Here is a 23,195-nt window from a genome sequence, read left to right as displayed (position 1 = left end):
GCAGTGATGAAGGGTGATTAGAGATTAGAGGTTAAAATAATTCAGAAATTTGAAAATAAAAAAAATTCAAAAAAATTTCAAAAAAAAATTTCAAAAAAAAAAATCAGGAAATTTCCTTTAGTACCGGTTGGTATTACCAACCGGGACTAAAGGTGGACCGGCCACGTGGAGGGCCTTTAGTCTCGGTTCTGGATTGAACCGGGACTAAAGGGTCAGGGCATTAGTACCGACACTTTAGTCCCGGTTCTAGAACCGGGACTAAAGGCCCTTTTTCTACCAGTGATTACAGAGGGTAAGAGGGTAACATATGCATTACTTGTTCTGACCAGGGTTCAAAAATAACTTTCTAAAGGAAAAAGGACAAACATTTGTCAACAGGCAGATCCGATTGGTTTCATATTATTATATTGTCTAAAATAGCAACATGGGACCTCAATATCATTCATGGAGGGATATTTCGGCCTGCAAGCATTTTGATAGGTCTCTTTCCAGTTTCATAGTGTCAAAAACGCTTTTATATTATGGAACAGAGCAAGTAGTTGACTTATTTTTCTTTCTTCTAAAGTTATTGATTGTTTATAAGCTGCGACAGAGCTGCCCGGCTCGTGTAGCTATTTTGGTGTGCCTTGTCCAACTGGACCAACTCACATGTGATATTATATATTAACCTACCGTAAAACACACTCCCTTTGTAAACTTCTATAAGACGTTTTAGATTCAACAGTAGAGATAATAACAGATTATAAATGTCCTAGTGCGTGGTATTAATGATCCAACAGTAGGAATATTTTATTTTGATTTAAAAGGTTTTTGAGAAAAATCTTCTCTCCGTATTTTACTGCTAGTAACCACGGTGTGTATCAAACCCTGAATCATCGTTGGTCTTTCTTCTGCATTTGCCTCACCTAGCCATGCTAATGCTAGTAACCGGGTGGTAAATGTGGTGAGCACCCTTAAAAGAACAAACTAGCAAGTGCACTTTGGGAGCTAGCCTGCACTGGTGGGATCACCACTGGAGATCCCTTTTCCGAGTGCATAATTTTCCACAAAGCCGGGTATGGGCACGACCAAAATCTGTGATAATTTGTCACTTCCCGTCCACACGCAACACAGAAAAAACCGGGTTTGATCCTTCTTTTGTGTAGTTCATCACCCACTGCAAGCCCATTCGTAATCAATCTACATGCATGGATGGCGTTGTTCGGTGCGTTAGAATCCCACAAAGCCAGCCAGCCCTTGTGATTTATGGCCACTGAGGAGGGTTCCGGCCGTCAGACCCTCACTGTTTCAGTACAAGTTGGGCGAATTTGGTAGACGCGAAGTCGGCACATCGATGACCCTGACTGTTGTTGGACCCGTGGCGACCATGGAGAAGGTAGGGAACATGCGGGAGGGGAGGTTGAACGAGGAGGGGAAGTGGGATTTATTTGGAAAGATCAGGTGGGAAGGCCACAACGTACGTGGGAGGGGAGGTCGAACGGAACGAACAAAACAAGAAAAAAAAACATTTTGGTGAAAGTGGAGACATGCGGGTGGGACAGAAGAAAAATTCTCTCGGAAAAGTTGTGATCATAGATAAAAATGACATAGTGCTCGGGATTAGCGAATTATTATTGAGAAATATCTAATTTTGTTTTGGAAGGAGAAAAAATAACCAGTGTGTACCGGTCTAGAAACTCCTCTTTTGGGAGTAGAGATTTAATAATAGAGATGACAACAAATAATAAATATCATAGTGCATGGTATTAGCCATTTGTTATTAAGAAATATTTCGTTTTGATTTGAAGGTTATTGAGAAAAATCTTCTCTCTGTCTTTTAAGAAGGTGATCTCATATGTATATGTATATAGTGTAATTTTTTAATAATTCATTACCTAGGTTATTGAATTGAACCGGCGTCATCCACCAAAGCAAGCACAAAAAACGAAGGCCACTGATAGGCGCCGATGCACCGCCAAAATTTCGGCCGATCGCACCACGCACATACAATTTGACTATTTTAATCCCGTCTGATTGAAGTGGTGAGATAAAAAGTTGCCCTGGCCGTTCCTTTCTTTGCTCATGTACGCATGTCGTGTCGCCCATGTGCATCAGCGCCATGCCGTGCATGCTGCATGTTGTTACGTGCGTGCAGCCCACCCCAATGATGCTACACTTCTCATGGTATCTACACAGGGAGTCTGCACTTGTTTTTTAGAGTGTATCACCTATGTCGGCAAAACTTCACAACAAAACCTACAAATCAAAGCACAAAAATTTGTATGTAGCATTGTAGCATAAACCAAAAAACAAAAACCATGAAAGCAAAATTGGTGTATGTTTCCAGCATATTTCCCATATTTTTACAACTGAAAAAGCACTCATGTAGCATTCCACCAAGAAACAATAACAATTTCTTGGGAGTAGATTCCTAGCTTGTTTACAAACAATAATCACCAAATACTTTCAGAAAGTAACTTGGTTGAAGCACCCCTGGTGCGCCGCCGCCGCCCTCACCATCGACGCTCGCTGCACGGGGTTACATGAACGATAGTAGCCAGCCCACTAGTGCATAATCGGGCAATAGCACCGGTTCGTAAGACCCTTTAGTGCCGGTTTGGTAACCGGCAGTAAAGTGTGGGCACTAAAGGCCCCCCCCCCCCTTTAGTTCCGGTTCAGCATGAACCGGTGCTAAAGGGCAACCACGTGGCATGAGCCAGCTTCGTGGGCGCGTAGGACATTAGTACCGGTTGGTAACACCAACCGGCACTAAATGTTTGGGTGTGTTTTGGTTTTATTTTTTGAGTTAAAAGCATCAGGAGTCCTACAACTTGCATCGAATGTGATGGTTTGGTCCTACAACTTGCATTTTGACCCTACGCAGTCCCAGAATTTGCATCAAATGTGCAAATTTGGTCCTGACCAATGAGAGAGCGCCATATGGACGCATGGGTGCCGACCCGGTCAGCGCCCGGCATTTTGCAAAGAGGCCCCTGCCTTTGGTTTGAATCTACCCGCACTACACACGAAAACACCTGAATTTACTTGTGAAGAACACATGATCTGAAGATACTCAATAATTCACTTGTACCGTTAGGGCTCCTTTGATGTCAGTTACGCATCCTTGGCTGTTCAGGGCTTGAGCAACAGTTCGATGTTTAACAACTCTTATGGAGATCAACTTGATCAAGTTAGGAGCCAACTCAGTGATTGTTCTGCCTTGCAACCACCGGTCAGACCAGAATTTTCTTGCCTCCCGTTGCCTACGATGGATTCTGCCGCTACCCCAAAAAGCACTTGAGCACTGCATGAAACTCAGCCCAGGGTCTTGAGGCATCTGTTTTTTACAGCCATAGCATCTGATGTGCAGAGCCCATCAAAGATTCAAGATTTGGGTTTGCTTGCCACTGTTGTCTTTTTCTTGACCTTTCAGGAAACCTCTATGCCTCTTGTCAACGGCTTTATTTTCTCACAATTGGATTTTACCTTTACCTATGAATTATGACACAAGACAACAATAGTTTTTAGGCAGTCTGAAGAAGAGATTTCATCATGGACATATAATTACTACAAGGATATGACAAAGAGGAAACCTTATCCATCCTGGAGAATTGGACATTTGCTCCCTTAAGCCTGCACAATAGAAAAAAACTTGGAACATCATGTGTCATATCAAAATATTAAGCAGAATCAGATCTAATGTAAAATCAATCAACAACATAGTTGTGAAATAAGATGCCTTTTTCTCGTTAAACTTTGCAATCAAGGAACCTTTCAATTCTTTTGGAAAACTTAGCGGCATTGCAATATAAAAAATAAATGTAAATGCAGCAAGCAAGTAAATAAACCAACATAAGACGGTACGAAACCAATTATAATAAGAGCACTGTGCATTTTAGCAAATACACATGACTCAACCGATGGACAGAGTACGGTCAAAAAGGAAATCTGTACATGCCCAAAATCTGCTAGTAAATTAGCACATCCTTCCGTTCCAAACATCTAGAAAATGGAGTAATCAAATATTAGTGTATAATATGTAAATAATCTTCTCTGACTACTGCAAGATCAATACAACTGTACTTGTGGCTCTGCTTTGTTAGAGACTGAACCTGAGGACTGACCAAACAAAAATGTACAATTTTACCTCGGTGAAAGAAAATCTACATTGAATTGATTTTCCCCCTTTTCACAAAGACATTGAGGTGATATCTTTTCAATTAAACTATCTATGCAGAAGAATCACTATTAGCCGTTGTCTCCTGCTGTGAAATAGATAAAAGGAACCAAAGATACAAAATTATTAGCTGCAACATATTAACAGAAGTGGAACTAATATAAGGAAGATGCTGATAGCACCATATATAACTCTGAACTCTTTGTTGTTCTTACACCCACTATGATGTTCATGTGATACGGTTCATCTATTTCTATCTTTATGGTTTCTCTTCCTTGAAGGTTGTTGGCTGTCTGAAGAGGTCCTTGCCTTCTACTGTATCAACCATTCAGATATGTTCAGGTTTGTAGTGAGGTGTATTTACCCATGTAACACACTTGGATTAATTCGTCTTACTTTATCAACAGTACGCTTGCTTTTGCAGATTGCATAACATGCTTGAGTAACTTGAGTTGCTCGTGTTCAAGTAAATTGCACAGATATTCCACTTGTCCTGAACCTGATTCGGAAGATTTCAACGCACCTTGTGATAGTTTTGAGCTCTCATGAATCCTACATTCCTACCTAGAACTGTGGATTGAATTTTTGTTTTAGCATACAAACATCTATTGCTGCTTTGACTAGATTCACTCTACGTGCTATATTTCTCAGATTATTTTCCTTTCAAACTCATTATAGGTCTAAAAGGGTGCTTGAACTTGGAGCTGGTTACGGATTGGCGGGACTTGTTATTGCAGCCAGAGCAAATGCTGGCGAGGTTGTTATTTCTGATGGAAACCCACAAGTAGTTGGATGTATCCTTCTTAATGAGTAATATAAAAGCTATTGCATAATTTAAAGTTTGTTAGTATTAATGTAATATGAGCTACATACTATGTGACCCAGCCGCAAATCCAATCGGCCTGTTCTAGATGTTACCTTTTATGGCTTTGTAATCCATTAACCCTCAGATATCCAGCAGAACATATCCATCAATGCAGAAACTTCTGGTCAAACGAAAGTTAAACCTATGACACTGCACTGGGATCAAGAGCAAGCTTCAGACATGTTGAACCATCGTGTGTAGTGCGGGTAGATTCAAACCAAAGGCATGGGCCTCTTTGCAAAATGATGGGCGCTGACCGTGTCGGCACCCATGCGTCCATATGGCGCCGTCTCATTGGTCAGGATCAAATTTGCACATTTGATGCAAGTTCTGGGACTGGGTATGATCAAAATGCAAGTTATAGGACCAAACCATCACATTCGGTGCAAGTTGTAGGACTCCTGGTGCTTTTAACTCTTATTTTTTATTTTTACTTTAATTTTGTGTTTACAATTTAATTTAGTGATTGTTTTACATTATAATGAGTTGTTAAATCATTAGGTGACATGTACCGCAGATTAGTTTGACTGGATGCATGTGGATCCTAGCTAAGTCATCAAATATATGTCATATCCATATTATATAAACTTGATCACCTAATTAAGTGATCGAGGTAATATGGATATGGCATATACTTGATCACTTAGCTAAAATCCATCCAGTTGAAACAAAGTGCGGTTTCTTTCATAAATGATATAATAACTCATCATCAACATCATCATATTAATATAAAAACTCTTGCATCATATATAGCTTAAAGAAGAAACATTCACTTGTACCAGAAGCAAAAATATCATCGAGTTCAACATGGTAATGATATTATAAGCGTTCATAACACCACAAAAGCAAATCACTCTTTGAGATTAAGTTCAGGACGAAGAACACGGACATGAGAGGACAAGTACTAAGAGAATGAACTAGCTAATTAATCACTCATGCTACTCTCTCTCAGGTAAAATAGCATAGAACATGTATAGCTTTCCTGATTCATCATATTGGAGCATGCAGATGAACCTGTCTCCTAATCGTGGGTTGCGCTTCTGCTTGCTGCCCCCTAGTACTTCTCTGCGATTGTTCATAATTTTGCTCCAATCTTTTACTATTAAGCATTCCCCGCTATTAGAAATCCTGAATGCACTCAAGTGCATTGTAGGATATCTTGGCTGTAAGCTAACAATATTCATGGTACCTTTAGTCTCGATCCAATCAGGCACAACATTCATCGGGAGTCCCTGTTGAAGAACATCGTATAGTAACATACTTAGCAATGAAGTTTAGCTTAAAAAATAATATATGCAAAAGATGCACTGAGGAGAAATAGTAGAAATCTTATCATCTTTCCTAAATATATGTGACCGTAGTTCAGTACAAACACTATTGGTCGCACGTTTTGAGTACTAACATTTCTAAGTGCAGGAAAATAATTTGTCATGACAACATCAACATCCTCAAGCCATGAAACATAATGACTTGTCTCCTCGCAGTTTAGTTCAACCCCGGGACAGTGGACGGTCCTGTCTACCAAGCACCGGACATGTTTGCTTGATTGGAAATAAGCTGTCAATATAAATTGAGATCTATTAATTTAATTGGTTCAAATAATCTCATATCAAAGACATAAATATGGTCGAGAAACTCACATAATGGTAGAACTGGAGGCGTCTGCACATCGACCCAGATGTCTCTATTACCTTCAATATCATCTTCCGGACGAATATCAAAGGTGATAACCATATCAGGCTCAAATGCACCTTGCATAGTGCTTGCCAAGTTTTGCATTCAAAATAGGTGTATGTGTCTGCATTGTATAATTTGACGTTGAAGGTATAAGCATACTCGGTCTTCAAGTAAACTCTTTTTACCTCCATAGTTTCGTTAGGACTGAAACCTATCTTATCCAAGACAAAAATTCTTGCATGGCAGGGGATACGCTAGTAGAATAGTGAAAAATTAAAATTAAAAGTTGAAGCAAATGAAGCATAAGTCATGCTTAATTACGAAAAAAGACTTGTCGTTGTGACTTACTGTATCCACTTCGAAGTTCTCATTCAGCTTGATGCTGAAGCGTCTATCATCAACTAGAAAATTTCTACCGCACAGGCCGCGCTGGTCTTCGCAGTATTCGCACATAATGAAATCGTGTTCCTCGTCAGACGACATTCCTATGTTCATAGGTGAAACATTAAACATTTATTAGTTCTATTAATTCGACTAATTTTATTAATTCAACTAATTTTATAAATTCAACTAGTTTAACTAATTAATTCAACTAATTCAACTAAACTAGTTCTATTATTTTTCTTACTAAAAATAAGGTAGCTAGTTCTATATAATAAAATGTTAATTAGATAATCAAATCTCATATAACTAAATTAAATATATATCTAACATATAATTTATACCTAATTCATCTAACATTTGACATTAATATCTAACATATGTTCATATATAGGTGAAACATTAAACATTTACTAGTTCTATTAATTCAACTAAATAAACTAGTTCTATTAATTCAACTAAGCATTTACTAAAAATGAACTACTTCTATTAATTTCTTACTAAAATAAAGTAGGTAGTTCTATATAGTAATATTTTGATTACATCATCAAATCTCATATACCTAAATTTTCTTACTAAAAATAACTATTTCTATTAATTCAACTAATTCAACTAAGAATTTACTAAAAATAAACTAGGTCTACTAATTTTATTACTAAAATATATAAAGTAGCTATATATAGTAATATTTTAATTAGATCATCAAATCTCATATATCTAAATTTTCTTACTAAAAATAAACTAGTACTAATTCAACTAGCTAGTTCAATTAAGCATTTACTAAAAATAAATTACTTATATTAATTCAACTAGTTTAAATAATCTCATATACCTAATTAATTAATATCTAGCTAATTCATCTAACAATTGACATTAATATTTAACTTCTCTATCTAATTCATCTAACAATTGACATTAATATTTAACTTCTCTATCTAATTCATCTAACATTAACATTTTAACATTCTTATCCAGGTAATTCATTTATATAAAAACATTTATATATAACTGACATTTATATATAACTGACATTTATATATAACTGACATTTCTAATATTTCTATAACTAAAAATAGAAAAATTTCTAACATTTCTATAAGTAAAAAATATAAAAATTTCTATAACTAAAATTTATAACTAAAAAACTAAAAAACAATGTGTGTGTGTGTTGACATGGCGGCCGGGGCAGGATCTCACCAGCGAGGCGAGGCGACGGGGGCGGCGACGGGCGGCACCGACGGGGATGGAGACGGGGACGGGCCGGGCGGGGATGACGGGACGACGGAGCGGGACGCGGCAACGGGGACGGGGACGGCCGGGGCGGCGACGACGGGGACGGAGCGGCGACGGGGGCGTCGACGAGGGGTGGCGACGGGGGCGTCGAAGGGGGCAGTGACGGGGGTGGCGGGCGACGGGACAGAGGAGAAGAAGCAGATGAGAAACTGATTTTTTTGAAGTGTTTTCTTATATAGGATGGGCCTTTAGTACCGGTTGGAGTCACAAACCGGTACTAAAGGCCAATTTTTGCCAGGCCAAGGGGCGGGAAACGGCCCCTTTAGTACCGGTTTGTGCCACGAACCGGCACTAAAGGCCCACTCATTAGTACCGGTTGTAGGCACCAACCGGTACTAATGGTTGTGTGCTGCCACCGGCGGTGCACAATGTTTAGTCCCACCTCGCCGAGCGAAGGGCAGCTGCACTGGTTTATAAACCCAGCCACGGCTGCTCCTTCGAACTTCTCTATATAGCAGGCTTCTGGGCCTAACTATGGCGCGCTACTCTATGAGCCTGTTGGCCCTTCTGGGCCTGCATTTGCACACCCTAGGTCTGGCAGGCCCACTGGGTAGCGCCCCAACAAATCTTTTATATAGTTTTTTTTCTGCATTATTTATTTTCTTCTATTTATTTTTGAGTAATTTTTTATATAGTTTTTTTCTTTTCTGCATTATTTATTTTCTTCTATTTATTTTTGATTAATTTTTTATATAGTTTTTTCTTTTCTACTTTATTTATTTTCTTTTATTTATTTCTGAGTAGTTTTTTTATATTTAGTTTCTTTGTGACCCTCTCTACTCTTTCCCACATGCTATGCGGGTGAAATGATGATATCATGCCAAGTTTAAACATTTTCACAGTTCATTTTGTAGTGATTTTTAATTTCACGGTCATTTAGCTCTCTAAACAATTCGGTAAATGACTGAAAAACAACAAATGATGTCAGAACATGTTGGAAATTAATGACGTCGCTTTGAATGCTGCATACTGAACATAAAAGTAGTCCGGATTTCAAATAAGTTTAAAAAACATTAAAGTGCCCGTGTAACAGATGAGTTTTCATCCGAAACCCTGATACTCCGAAAGAGATTGTCCAGTTTGTACACGAAGTGCGTCCAATTTTTGCTGTGACCCTCTCTACTCTTTCACACATACTATGCGGGTGAAATGATGATACCATGCCAAGTTTCAACATTTTCACAGTTTATTTTGTATTAATTTTTAATTTCACGGTCATTTAGCTCTCTAAACAATTAGGTAAATTACTGAAAAACAACAAATGATGTCAAAACATGTTGAAAATTGATGACGTCGCTTTAAATGCTGCATACTGAACACAAAAGAAGTCCGGAGTTCAAATAAGTTATTAAAAATAAAAAAGAGGTACAATGCTGGTTAATTTGCTTCAAGTCTTTCGAAATAGTAGAGACTACACTGCACATAGCTCAGTGCAATCTATGCTATTCCGAAAGGCTTGACGCTAATCAATGTGCAGGTGAGCATTGCACCTCTTCGTCATTGTCTCTGCACTCACTGATGAAGGCATGCACCTACGGTAGGGGCACGGACCCGTCCTAAGAGCCCTACCATAGGACATCCTTAGAGGAAGTCACCTTTCAATCGACTCGAAGATGTCCCACTCGACGGGGCCAAGACACTCGACCAACAAGCCAACCACTCGACCGCCAGGAGACCTCAAATCACTCCCAGGCAAACGGTCAGCTATTAAGTAGTCTTTATGATCATCATGACGCTTTATTAGGGACGTTATCAGTAACGCCCACCTTAAATGTACCTTAAACCCTGCATTACTGAGGGCAGGAGAGGGCTGGCGAACTCTATATAAGCCACCCCCCTCCTCAGTATGAAGGGTTCGCACCCCTGTTATCTTACTCACGCATAATCCAATCGACCGCCTCCGGGCACCGAGACGTAGGGCTGTTACTTCCTCAGAGAAGGGCCTGAACTCGTAAACCTTGCGTGCTTACAACTTCCCAATAGCTAAGGTCTAGCCTCTTCATACATACCCCCCTACCTCACTGTCAGACTTAGAACCACGACAGTTGGCGCCCACCGTGGGGCCTTAGTCTTAGCGCCTAATTGGAGAAGTTGCGATTTTTTCGATCCACTCGATCATGTTTTCTTGCGGAGCTTTGGCAGATGGCCGTGAGATCCGTCTCGGCCGACTTGCTTTCATCCCCGACGACTCCGCTTGGCTCCAGGAGGCGCCGCTTGACGTCGACGCACTCCCCGTCCGCGGTGCGACGCACTTTCGCGCGTGCGTCCGTGGTGTCCTCCTGAGGCAGCCATCGACCCCATATCGGTCGACTCCCGTGCCATCTCCCCGTCTTGTCTCCCGCCAGCGCAAGCGTTCGGGTCGGTCAAGGCTCCAGCGGTGGATGAAGCGCGCCGTGGCCCGCCAGTCGGCGACCCAGCAGGTCGCTGCAATCGAGCTTGACGAATCCCTCTGCGGCCTGTTCGATCTGTCGACTGGCTCCGTGGAGTCCGCTTCCGAGTGCGACAGCAGCGACCCCCTGGCGGAGGTCCTGGCGGTCGAAGGGACACGCAGTCCCCCCCGGATTCCCTCGTGCTGACGATGGTGCCGACAGGGGTGATCCGTCGCACCCTCACGACGAATACCTCCCCGAGCCTCTTACGTCGTTGCAACGGGAGGAGCTTCGTCGCCGGAACATGGACGCGCTCTACACACCTATTGTTGGAGAAACCCCCGAGGCCCGAGCCTTGGAGGATGCGCGTTTGGCTAATCTAGCCGAGCGCACTCGACTGGAGAACCTACAGCGGGCTCTCGACGAGCGGGCGCGTCAGCGGGCTCCCGAGTCCAGTCGACGCCAGCAGGCACCCAAACCCAGTCGACGGCAGCTCTTCCCGCCACCACAGGTGTACCGAACTCCGGTTCAGAACCTGGCTGCCGCGGCCCGCATAGCGGAGTCGATCCAGCCCTCCCAGTCGGAGGCCGGAAGAGGATTGCTGTAGATCAGAGCATTGCTCCGAGCAGCGGGGAATCAGAATTTCGCCGTCTCTCAGTCGCGGGACAGGGTCCACAGTCGATCCGTCGCAACGGAGACCGTCCAGTCGGCTCACAGCCTGAGATCGCCCCCGAGGCGTGAGGGGCGTGGAGACCGGCACGATCGGTATAGGGGGAACGAGCAATACGATCACCGACTCAACCGTGATGATGGGCGTCGGGTGCCGTCCCCTCCTCCACGGAGTGGATCATATGCACCTCAGCATCGAGACGACAGGCGCCCTCATCACACTGGGCAGAGGGTCCCAGTCGACCCCAGAGACCCAGGCTTTGACGCGAGATCCATCCTCGTTCAAGGTCTGGTGGACAGGAACAGGGCTCATCGAGAGGGCCACAACAGAGATACGCCCACCGGCAGCAGGGCACACGCCTCGGGGCCTGAGTGTTTCAGTCGAGCCATCAGAGCCGCGGTGATCCCACCCAACTTCCGGCTGGCGACTGGAATCAGCAAGTTCACCGGCGAGTCCAAGCCTGACACGTGGCTCGAAGATTACCGAGTGGCTGTGCAGATCAGTGGCGGCAACGACGAGGTGGCCATGAAGCACTTACCCCTCATGTTGGAAGGCTCAGCTAGGGCGTGGCTGAATCAGCTGGCGCCCAGCAGCATTTACACTTGGGAGGATCTCTCCCGAGTGTTTGTTACAACCTTCGAAGGGACATGCAAGCGCCCTGCAGGCCTTACAGAGCTGCGGTCTTGCATACAGAAGCCGAATGAAACACTGAGGGAATACATCCAGAGGTGGATCACACTGCACCACTCGGTCGAGAACGTGCCTGACCATCAGGCAGTCTGCGCTTTCAAGAAAGGGGTCAAGTACAGGGAGTTGAATCTGAAATTTGGCCGGACCGGAGAGATGTCCCTTAATCGGATGATGGAGATTGCCACCAAGTACGCTAATGGAGAAGACGAGGACCGGCTCCGAAGCGGCAAACTTAAGTCAGTCGCCCAAGAAACCGGAGGAAACTCCAGTCGGAAGCAAAAGCGGAAGGCCGAGCCAGCCGCTCCTGGGGAGGCCCTGGCCGTGGCCCAGGGAAACTTCAAGGGGAAACCCAAGGGCACTTGGAAGCCCAAGAAAGTCAAGGATCAGGATGGGAATGATGTTTTGGATTTGCCATGTCACATCCACACCAAGAAAGACGAAGAGGGTAATTTTATTTACCCCAAACATACCACTCGACAATGCCGGCTCCTGATCCAACAGTTTCAGGGCAAGCAGCCCAAGGATAAAGAGAAAGAGCCGGACAGGGTTGAGGACAGGGATGATAGCGACGATGGATACCCCCAGGTCAATTCCACCCTGATGATTTTTGCCGATGTCGAAAGCAAAAGTCGACTGAAAGTCATAAACCGGGAGGTGAACATGGTTGCCCCTGCAACTCCCAGTTACCTAAAGTGGTCCCAGACGGCCATCACGTTCGACCAATCCGATCATCCAACACACATTGCCACCCCTGGGAGGCAAGCTTTGGTGGTCGACCCAGTTGTCGAAGGCACTCGACTGACCAAAGTCCTGATGGACGGTGGCAGTGGCCTGAACATACTGTACGCGGAAACCTTGAAAGGAATGGGCATTTCGATGTCCAGACTCAGCACCAGTAACATGAGCCTCCACGGAGTCATTCCCGGGAAGAAAGCCGAGTCACTCGGCCAGATTGCTCTTGATGTGGTTTTCGGTGATTCAAAGAATTACCGCAAGGAAAAGTTAACGTTTGAAGTTGTGGACTTCCAGAGTGCTTATCACGCCATCTTGGGCAGGCCGGCTTATGCACGCTTCATGGCTCGACCATGCTACGTGTATCTTAAATTAAAGATGCCTGGTCCCAAGGGTGTGATCATTGTTACAGGCAACCGGAAGAAAGCGGAAGAATGTTTCCAGAAGGGATCAAAGATCGCCGACGCTCAGATGGCAGTAGTCGAGCTGAAAGAGTACCAAAAGACTGCTGACCCGAGTGAATTGCTGCGGGCTAAGAAGCCTGCCTCCGAATCAGCTTTTCAGTCGGCCGGCGAAACGAAGACGGTCCACATTCACCCGACCGACCCCGACGCAGCTCCGACTAACATCTCAACGACGCTCGACTCCAAATAGGAAGAAGCGCTCATCCAGCTCCTCCGTGAGAACTGGGACATCTTCGCATGGAAACCCTCCGACATGCCCGGAGTTCCCAGGGGGCTAGCTGAGCACCGCCTACGAGTCGACTCAAAGTTCAAACCCGTGAAGGAACATCTGCGGCGGTCCGCCGTCCAGAAAAAACAAGCTATCGGCGAAGAAGTGGCTCGGCTCTTAGCAGCTGAGTTCATTCGAGAGATCTACCACTCCGAGTGGCTCGCCAATGTTGTCATGGTCCCCAAGAAGGACAAGTCACTCCGCATGTGCATTGATTTCAAGCATATCAATCGGGCATGCCCGAAAGATCATTTTCCTCTCCCTCGCATCGACCAAATTGTCGACTCAACTGCGGGATGTGAGAGATTGTCTTTTCTAGATGCCTACTCCGGGTACCATCAGATCCGTCTGTATGGGCCCGACGAAATCAAAACAGCTTTCATCACTCCATTTGGATGCTTCTGTTACGTCACTATGCCGTTCGGCCTCAAGAATGCCGGAGCCACATTCATGAGAATGATCCAGAAGTGTTTACTCACTCAAATCAGTCGGAATGTGGAGGCATATATGGACGATATCGTAGTTAAGTCCCGGAAAGGTTCCGACCTACGGGCTGACCTTACTGAAACCTTCGCCAACCTCAGGAGGTACGATATCAAGCTCAATCCGTCAAAATGCACTTTCGGAGTTCCAGGTGGCAAGCTACTCGGTTTTCTCGTTTCCGAACGGGGAATCGACGCCAATCCTGAAAAAATTGGAACCATACTCCGGATGAAGCGTCCCGTACGTGTGCATGATGTCCAAAAACTTATAGGCTGCTTGGCCGCCTTAAGTCGATTCATCTCTCGACTCGGTGAAAAAGCGTTGCCTCTTTACCGACCGATGAAAAAGTCTAACAAGTTCGAATGGACTCCAGAAGCTGATGCAGCGTTTGCGGAGCTCAAAGCTCTGCTCTCCACCCAGCCGGTGCTAGCTGCTCCAATCAGCAAAGAGCCTCTGCTGCTTTACATTGCAGCCACGGGACAAGTTGTCAGTACAGTACTCACGGTCGAGAGAGAAGAGGAAGGGAAGGCCTTCAAAGTTCAACGCCCTGTTTATTATGTGTCTAAAGTTTTGACCCCTTGAAAACAAAGATACCCCCACTACCAGAAGCTTGTATATGGGATTTACATGACCACGAAGAAAGTTGCACATTATTTCTCTGACCACTCCATTACAGTCGTCAGCGACGCCCCATTATCGGAGATCCTGCATAACAGAGATGCAACTGGTCGAGTGGCCAAGTGGGCGATTGAGCTCCTTCCTTTAGACATCAAGTTTGAAGCAAAGAAAGCCATCAAGTCTCAAGCGATCGCGGATTTTATCGCTGAGTGGATTGAACAGCAACTTCCGACTCAAGTTCACTCGGAACACTGGACTATGTTCTTCGATGGATCCAAGATGCTGAATGGTTCGGGCGCGGGGGTAGTTCTGGTCTCCCCCCGAGGAGATAAGCTCAGATACGTTCTCCAGATTCACTTCGATTCCTCCAATAACGAAGCAGAGTATGAAGCACTTTTGTATGGGTTGCGCATGGCCATTTCACTCGGCGTCCGTCGCCTCATGGTCTATGGCGACTCAGATCTGGTGGTTAATCAAGTGATGAAGGAATGGGATGTTAGGAGTCCGGCAATGACTGGATACTGCAATGCAGTACGGAAGCTAGAGAAGAAGTTCGAGGGGTTGGAACTCCACCACATCCCTCGACTGAAAAACCAGGCAGCTGACGACTTGGCAAAGATAGGCTCCAAGAGAGAAGCCATTCCAAGCAACGTGTTCTTGGAACACATTCACTCGCCATCAGTACAAGAAGATCCTTTCACAGAAGAAGCCCCGCAGCCGAAAAGTGCCGCGGACCCGACTGAAGTTGAAGTGCCTGCAGTAGTCGACCTGATCATGGAAGTCTTGGCAGTCACCCCCGACTGGACGATACCATACATTGCATATATCCTAAGGAAAGAACTCCCGGAGGACGAAGAGGAGGCTCGACAGATCGTCCGCCGATCTAAGGCCTTCACAGTCATAAGAGGACAGCTGTACAGAGAAAGTGCGACCGGAGTCGGCCAGAAATGCATAACGCCAGAAGAAGGCCAAATAATCCTCAACGATATCCACTCGGTAACCTGCGGTCACCATGCGTCCTCTCGGACCATTGTGGCTAAAGCATACCGAGCTGGATTTTATTGGCCAAGGGCAAATGAGATGGCAAAAGAGATAGTCGACAGGTGCGAGGGCTGCCAGTTCTACTCCAACATGTCGCACAAGCCCGCGTCTGCCCTGAAAACCATTCCGCTCGTCTGGCCCTTTGCCGTCTGGGGATTGGACATGGTTGGCCCCTTGAGAACGGGCAGGAGTGGGTTCACTCACGTGCTTGTGGCAGTCGACAAGTTTACCAAATGGATCGAAGCTAAGCCCATAAAGAGCCTTGACGCTAGCACCGCTATCAGTTTCATCAGAGGGTTGACATTCAGATATGGAGTCCCACACAGCATCATCACTGATAACGGGTCAAACTTTGATTCGGACGATTTCAGGGCATTTTGCGCTTCTCAAGGCACACGAGTCAACTACGCCTCAGTCGCTCATCCCCAGTCGAATGGACAGGCTGAGAGAGCAAATGGTCTGATTCTTAAAGGGTTAAAACCTCGGCTGATGCGTGATCTCAAGCACGCGGCAGGCGCTTGGGTCGACGAGCTTCCATCAGTGCTATGGGGATTAAGGACTACCCCTAACCGGTCGACTGGAAGGACCCCGTTCTTTCTGGTTTATGGAGCCGAAGCTGTCCTGCCAAGCGATCTCCTTCACAATGCGCCTCGAGTTGAACTTTACACCGAAGATGAAGCAGAGCAGGCCCGGCAAGACGCAGTCGACCTCTTGGAGGAAGAAAGGGAGATGACAATGATCAGATCGACCATTTACCAGCAGGACTTGCGTCGATTCCATGCCCGGAATGTGAAGAGTCAAGCCTTTCAAGAAGGAGATTTGGTCCTCCGAGTGGATCAACAGAAACCTCACAAGCTCGCTCCCACTTGGGAAGGCCCCTTCATCATCACCAGAGTCCTCCACAATGGAGCATATCACCTTTACAACGTTGATCGACAAATCGACGAACCTCGAGCTTGGAACGCGGAGCTTCTCCGCCCCTTTTACACTTAAGTCCGCTCTTAAACCAGATGTAATAAGAAAAACTCCTAAGGATCATTTAATAAGAGTGTTCCAATAATTGTTGTCACTGTTGTATGTACCCGAAATCCCCCAGCGGGTGACTTAGCTGCGAATCCGGTTCGCCTAAGTTTGAAAAATCCTACCGAGTGGAGAGCAATCCTCCCACTCGGGGGCTTAGCTGCAGTTCAGCACTCGCCTAAGTTCTCCACGAAGAGACTTAGCTGCAGTCAGACACTCGCCTAAGTTTGAAAAATCCTACCGAGTGGAGAGCAATCCTCCCACTCGGGGGCTTAGCTGCAGTTCAGCACTCGCCTAAGTTCTCCACGAAGAGACTTAGCTGCAGTCAGACACTCGCCTAAGTTTGAAAAATCCTACCGAGTGGAGAGCAATCCTCCCACTCGGGGGCTTAGCTGCAGTTCAGCACTCGCCTAAGTTCTCCACGAAGAGACCTAGCTGCAGTCAGACGCTCGCCTAAGTTTGAAAAATCCTGCCGAGTGGAGAGCAATCCTCCCACTCGGGGGCTTAGCTGCAGTTCAGCACTCGCCTAAGTTCTCCACGAAGAGACTTAGCTGCAGTCAGACACTCGCCTAAGTTTGAAAAATCCCACCGAGTGGAGAGCAATCCTCCCACTTGGGGGCTTAGCTGCAGTTCAGCACTCGCCTAAGTTCTCCACGAAGAGACCTAGCTGCAGTCAGACGCTCGCCTAAGTTTGAAAAATCCTACCGAGTGGAGAGCAATCCTCCCACTCGGGGGCTTAGCTGCAGTTCAGCACTCGCCTAAGTTCTCCGCGAAGAGACTTAGCTGTAGTCAGACACTCGCCTAAGTTTGAACAATCCTACCGAGTGGAGAGCAATCCTCCCACTCGGAGGCTTAGCTGCAGTTCAGCACTTGCCTAAGTTCTCCACGAAGAGACTTAGCTGCAGTCAGACACTCGCCTAAGTTTGAAAAATCCTACCGAGTGGAGAGCAATCCTCCCACTCGGAGGCTTAGCTGCAGTTCAGCATTTGCCTAAGTTCTCCACGAAGAGACTTAGCTGCAGTCAGACACTCGCCTAAGTTTGAAAAATCCTACCGAGTGGAGAGCTCCGCCACAAATACAATGTACAACAACTGGGTGTTGGGTGTGGGTCGACTGCCACCTTCTCCCGAGAGCTCCGCCATAAATACAATGTACAACAACGGAGTGTGGGTCGACTGCCGCCTTCTCCAGAGAGCTCCGCCACAAATACAATGTACAACAACGGAGTGTGGGTCGACTGCCGCCTTCTCCCGAGAGCTCCGCCACAAATACAATGTACAACAACGGAGTGTGGGTCGACTGCCGCCTTCTCCCAAGAGCTCCGCCACAAATACAATGTACAACGATAGGGTGGGGGTCGGCCATCAAGCCTCTCACGACAGTTCCAGACCACGGAGACATTCGGCAAAAATAAAGTTCGGATAAAGCTTAAAAGGCACCTGGCCCCGAATCAAAGTACTCGAGCCCTCAGCTCGGCAGAGTTTAAACGACTACAAATCCACTCGGCATCCCGAGGCTAATTTAAGGAAAGGCATAAAAAGTTTTCTCACTCCTCAAGAGGAGGGCTGGCAGGAGCGACGAACTCATCCAAGTCGATCCCGTCCGCAATGCGAGTAGCTGCAGCGATGAGGGTCTCCATGAAGTCCTGGAAGCTGTGCCTCTTGGTATTGGCGACTTGGATGGCGGCCAGCTTCTCTTCTCGCGCCTCCTTGCAATGAACGCGGACTAAGGATAGAGCCACGTCAGCGCCGCACCGGGCAGAGGACTTCTTCCACTCCTGCACTCGATCGGGGATTTTGTCGAGTCGAGCCATAAGAGACTCGAGATCGTTCTGGAGCGCAGATTCTGGCCAAAGTGTCGAGTCGATCCGCGACACGACAACCTTCAGTCGAGCCAGGTAATCCACGGCGCCGTCGATTCGAGATTCCAGTCGGAGCAAGTTCATGGCAGTATCGTCTTTCACCGGGGAATTGACTGGGTCAAGACCCGTTTCGATCCGCCCGGTCTCCTCTTCGAAGTTCTGACAGAATTCTGCACACAGGACCTAAAGATAAGCCAACGACCACAGGATTGAGTCGACACAAAAAGTATAAAATAGTCAAAATTAGATGTGCACCTTCAAGTTTGATGTACAGCCTCTTGGCGAGGCTCCTCAGGAAGCTCTCCAGGCCGTCCCTCCTACGGGCGACGCCTTCCATCTCCTCACCCAAGAGGAGGTGCTTCTTCTTCTAACTGGCAGCCAGCTTGTTGGCATCAGTCAGAGCGGCCTGCAACCTAATGTTCTCTTGCTCCAACTGGCCGACCGAAGCCAGCTTCTGTTCGGCCAGAACCATCTTGTCGTCAGCCGCCTTACGGGCAACAACCAGGTCCTGGTCCTTCCTCGCCAACGCTCTTTCCAATTCTCCTACAAAGAAACGGCGATTGAGTCAGAAACAGCAAAGGAATGCCCAAGCCTGAAAACAGAACCAGTCGACAAAGTCGCTTTACCTGCGGCGCCCTCCCTGACCTTCTGCAACTCCGTCCTGGCCAGCTCTAAATCAAGGTCCAGCTGAATCCAATTCAGCATAACGAGCGACAAGTTCGCAAGATCTCTGCAAAGGAGAAAACCAGCCGACAGACGTTCGAGATAAGTTGCTCCCGAGTAACTAAGGAACAATGGTGACGTTTCTAAGACCACAACCGAATAAAAAATATTCGACCGTAGTCTCGGGGACTACACCCAGTGGGTGCACTCAGCGTGCCCCCACTGGTTCGACCAAAAAAAACGACTGCATACAGTCGACAGGACACGAACCGCTCGACCTGGCAGATCAGACCGAGTGAAGAAGTACAGATCCACAAACACAATCTACAGACTACAGTCGACTGCCAGCAGTCCACCGTAGTCTCGGGGACTACACCCAGTGGGTGCACTCGGCGTGCCCCCACTGGTTCGACCAAAGAGGAAACACACCCAGTGGGTGTACGAGTACAGATACAAAGATCTTCAAAAAAGGAAGAGAAAGAGAGAGAAAGACTCTTCAAACAAACAAACATCAAGTCAACTGACCTGGACGTTACTCTGAAGCGCCGAACTCGCGTCGTAAGCCGCCTGGCTGGCCTCCCGAGCCCTCTTCACCTACTCCATCATGACCCCTGCCTGGTGTATGGCCTCCTTCGCAGCGGCCACTTCGTCTTCAGGAGCAGAGTATGCGACAAAGAGTGAAGTCGGATCGGTAGTCGACGCCGAAGGCTGCGCACTCGACGAAGGATTGGCAGTCGGATTGGCAGCCGACGCCGAAGGCTGCGCACTCAACAAGGGATTGGCGAAGGACACAGAGGCCCGAGGGGCATCGCCGCCGTCCCGTGCCGCGGTCTCAGGCGCCAGAGCAGGCTGGGGAGCCCCGTCAGTCGACGGCCTCCTGGTCCTCCCTATCCTCAGCGGCTCATTGTCATCGTCATCCGGGAGGTCGATAACTTGAGCAGGAGCTGCAGGAAGAACTTTCAATCGACAAGAATTGCAAGAAACGACCGAGTCAACTCAAAAACAAAACGTCGATGATCGTACCAGGGTTGGAGGTTGCAGCGTCCCCCATCTCTTGGTCGTCATCCTTGGCTGAGACCTCGGAGGTAGCAGCTCTGCAAATTTCGAAGAATCAACCAGTTCAGCATAATGAGTCGATTCAGGATCTGTCCTCCAATCGACGAAAGAAGTCAAAGCTTGTTACCCGGAGATGACAGGGATAGTTATCTTCATCTTCGGCAGAGTCTTGGGCGGCTTGGACTACGTCGTGCGTGGTTGCTTGGGAACCTTCCCAGTCGGTGTCGGAGAAGAGGTCCAAGGGCGTTTCGACGATGGCCCGACGGAAGCAGTCGCCTGACCACGTCCCTGCGCCGGGTCGTGCACGAGCTTGGATCGTCTCTCTGGGCGGGGAGGTTCGGCTTCTTCCTCCTCCTCCTCGCTGGAGAAGATGTCGTCGCCTTCCTCTCCTTCGCCGTCTGACTCCCACTCGCCCTGGTCGTCCCCGCTCTCACCTCCGCTCCCCTCACCTTCCTCAGTCGACCCCTGCGCCCCGTTGGGCGTCGAATACATCTCAGTGGTTGCCTAAAAGACAGCAGGCAAAAAGGAAAGTCAGTCGACTCGCTCAAAAAAAAAAGACCAGTGCAGAAAGCAAGATTTCAGTCGAAAACGCAAAGACACACCTGGTCGACCTCATAAGAGCTGTCGAGTGGAACGACCCTCCTGGCTCCTCGGGGGTTGTCTTTGTTCCCTGTAATGCTTGACAGCCACCCCTCCAACATCTCGTCGGTGACCTCCTCTGGGTGGACCCGAGTGGAGTCCTCGAGGCCGGAGTACAACCACATCGGGTGATCCCGAGCCTGGAGGGGTTGGATTCTCCTCCTGAGGAAGACTTCGAGCAGGTCCATCCCCGTCACGCCCTCACGGACAAGTTCGACCACTCGACCCGCCAGTATCTTGACATGGGCCTTTTCTTCGGGCGTCACCTTCAGAGAAGCCGGCTTTTCAGCTCGGTCGAGGGTGAAGGGTGGGAGTCCAGTCGACTGCCCCGGGGTCACTTGATCCTGGCAGTAGAACCAAGTCGCCTGCCACCCTCGAACCGACTCCGGGAAAGTGATGGAGGGAAAACTACTTTTCCCCCTTGTCTGGATCGCCAAGCCCCCGCACAGCTGGATCACCTGTGCCCTCTCGTCACTCGACTTAGCCTTCTTCACCGACTGAGAGCGAACGGTGAAGATATGCTTGAAAAGTCCCCAGTGCGGGCGGCACCCCAGGAACGCCTCGCACATAGAAATGAAAGCGGCGAGATAGACTATGGAGTTCGGAGTGAAGTGGTGGAGCTGCACCCCGAAGAAATTCAGGAAATTGCGGAAAAAGGGTGGGGCGGCAAGGAGAAACCACGGTCAATGTGAGTCGCCAGGAGGACGCGCTCACCATCACGTGGCTGGGGCTCGATTTCTCTCCCCGGAAGACGCGCCGCCTTGTGGAGGATGACTCCTCCCTCGACCATGTCGTCGAGGTCCTCCTGACGAAGCACCGAGGGCATCCAGTCGCCCTGGATCCACCCCTTGGGCAGGGCCGTCCGAGAAGAAGAGCCCCCGCGCGCAGACTTCTTCCCCTTCCCGGCCGCCGCCGCCTTCTTCGCGCGCTCTAGGGCGGTCATCTTGCCCTTCACCATCGTCGCCGGCAAGGTCTCAGGCTGGTGTCTATGGTGGCAGGGCGAGAGTGAAGGAAGCGGAGGAGACGATGGAGAGACAGAGAGAGGAGCAGAAGAGATGAGCACGCGTACTGAAGAGAGGTTCCGGGCCAACTATTTATAAGGGGCCACTCCCGAGTGGCTGACAGGTAGGCCCGAGCTATCCAGTCAAATCCCGTGGCAGGCGCGCGCGCTGTACGTGGCAAAAAAGGCGGCGCGGGGATCGAGGAGCCTTCGCACTGTCGCTCCCGATTACTGCGGCCGCCCCCGTCCCGCGCGCTTCCCAAAAAATCCAAATCCCGCGATCTCCGCCGGATGCAGAACAACTTGGCGAAACGGAAATCGCGCGCACGCCGGCGCCCTATGCCTCGCAGGTAGAAGAATCCACTCGACGAAAGGCCTGGAACGGATCAAGGCGACTGAAAGAGGTTAATAACGTCGTCCGTGACAGTCGACCCAGAACGAAGCACCTATAATAACCCGAAGGGTCGGTTGGAAAGGTCCCAAACCCTTTTTCTCACTCCAGCCTTGATCCGTTCGGGGGCTAATGATGAAGGCATGCACCTACGGTAGGGGCACGGATCCGTCCTAAGAGCCCTACCATAGGACATCCTTAGAGGAAGTCACCTTTCAATCGACTCGAAGATGTCCCACTCGACGGGGCCAAGACACTCGACCAACAAGCCAACCACTCGACCGCCAGGAGACCTCAAATCACTCCCAGGCAAACGGTCAGCTATTAAGTAGTCTTTATGATCATCATGACGCTTTATTAGGGACGTTATCAGTAACGCCCACCTTAAATGTACCTTAAACCCTGCATTACTGAGGGCAGGAGAGGGCTGGCGAACTCTATATAAGCCACCCCCCTCCTCAGTATGAAGGGTTCGCACCCCTGTTATCTTACTCACGCATAATCCAATCGACCGCCTCCGGGCTCCGAGACGTAGGGCTGTTACTTCCTCAGAGAAGGGCCTGAACTCGTAAACCTTGCGTGCTTACAACTTCCCAATAGCTAAGGTCTAGCCTCTTCATACATACCCCCTACCTCACTGTCAGACTTAGAACCACGACACTCACGGCTTATAAATCGCTCATACTGCCTCTCTCTTGACGAGGTGGGACTAAAAATCAGCTTAGTAAGAAACTCTAGTACCGGTTCATGCCATGAACCGGTACTAAAGGTCTTCGTGGTGGCCCTAGTCTGACTACAGCCGCACTGGCCTCATTAGTACTGGTTCGTGGCATGAACCGATACTAAAGGTTGCCCACG

This window comes from Triticum aestivum, chromosome 6A (assembly GCF_018294505.1).
Source record: "Triticum aestivum cultivar Chinese Spring chromosome 6A, IWGSC CS RefSeq v2.1, whole genome shotgun sequence".
Classification (NCBI taxonomy): Eukaryota; Viridiplantae; Streptophyta; class Magnoliopsida; order Poales; family Poaceae; genus Triticum; species Triticum aestivum.
This window is presented reverse-complemented; position numbering follows the sequence as displayed.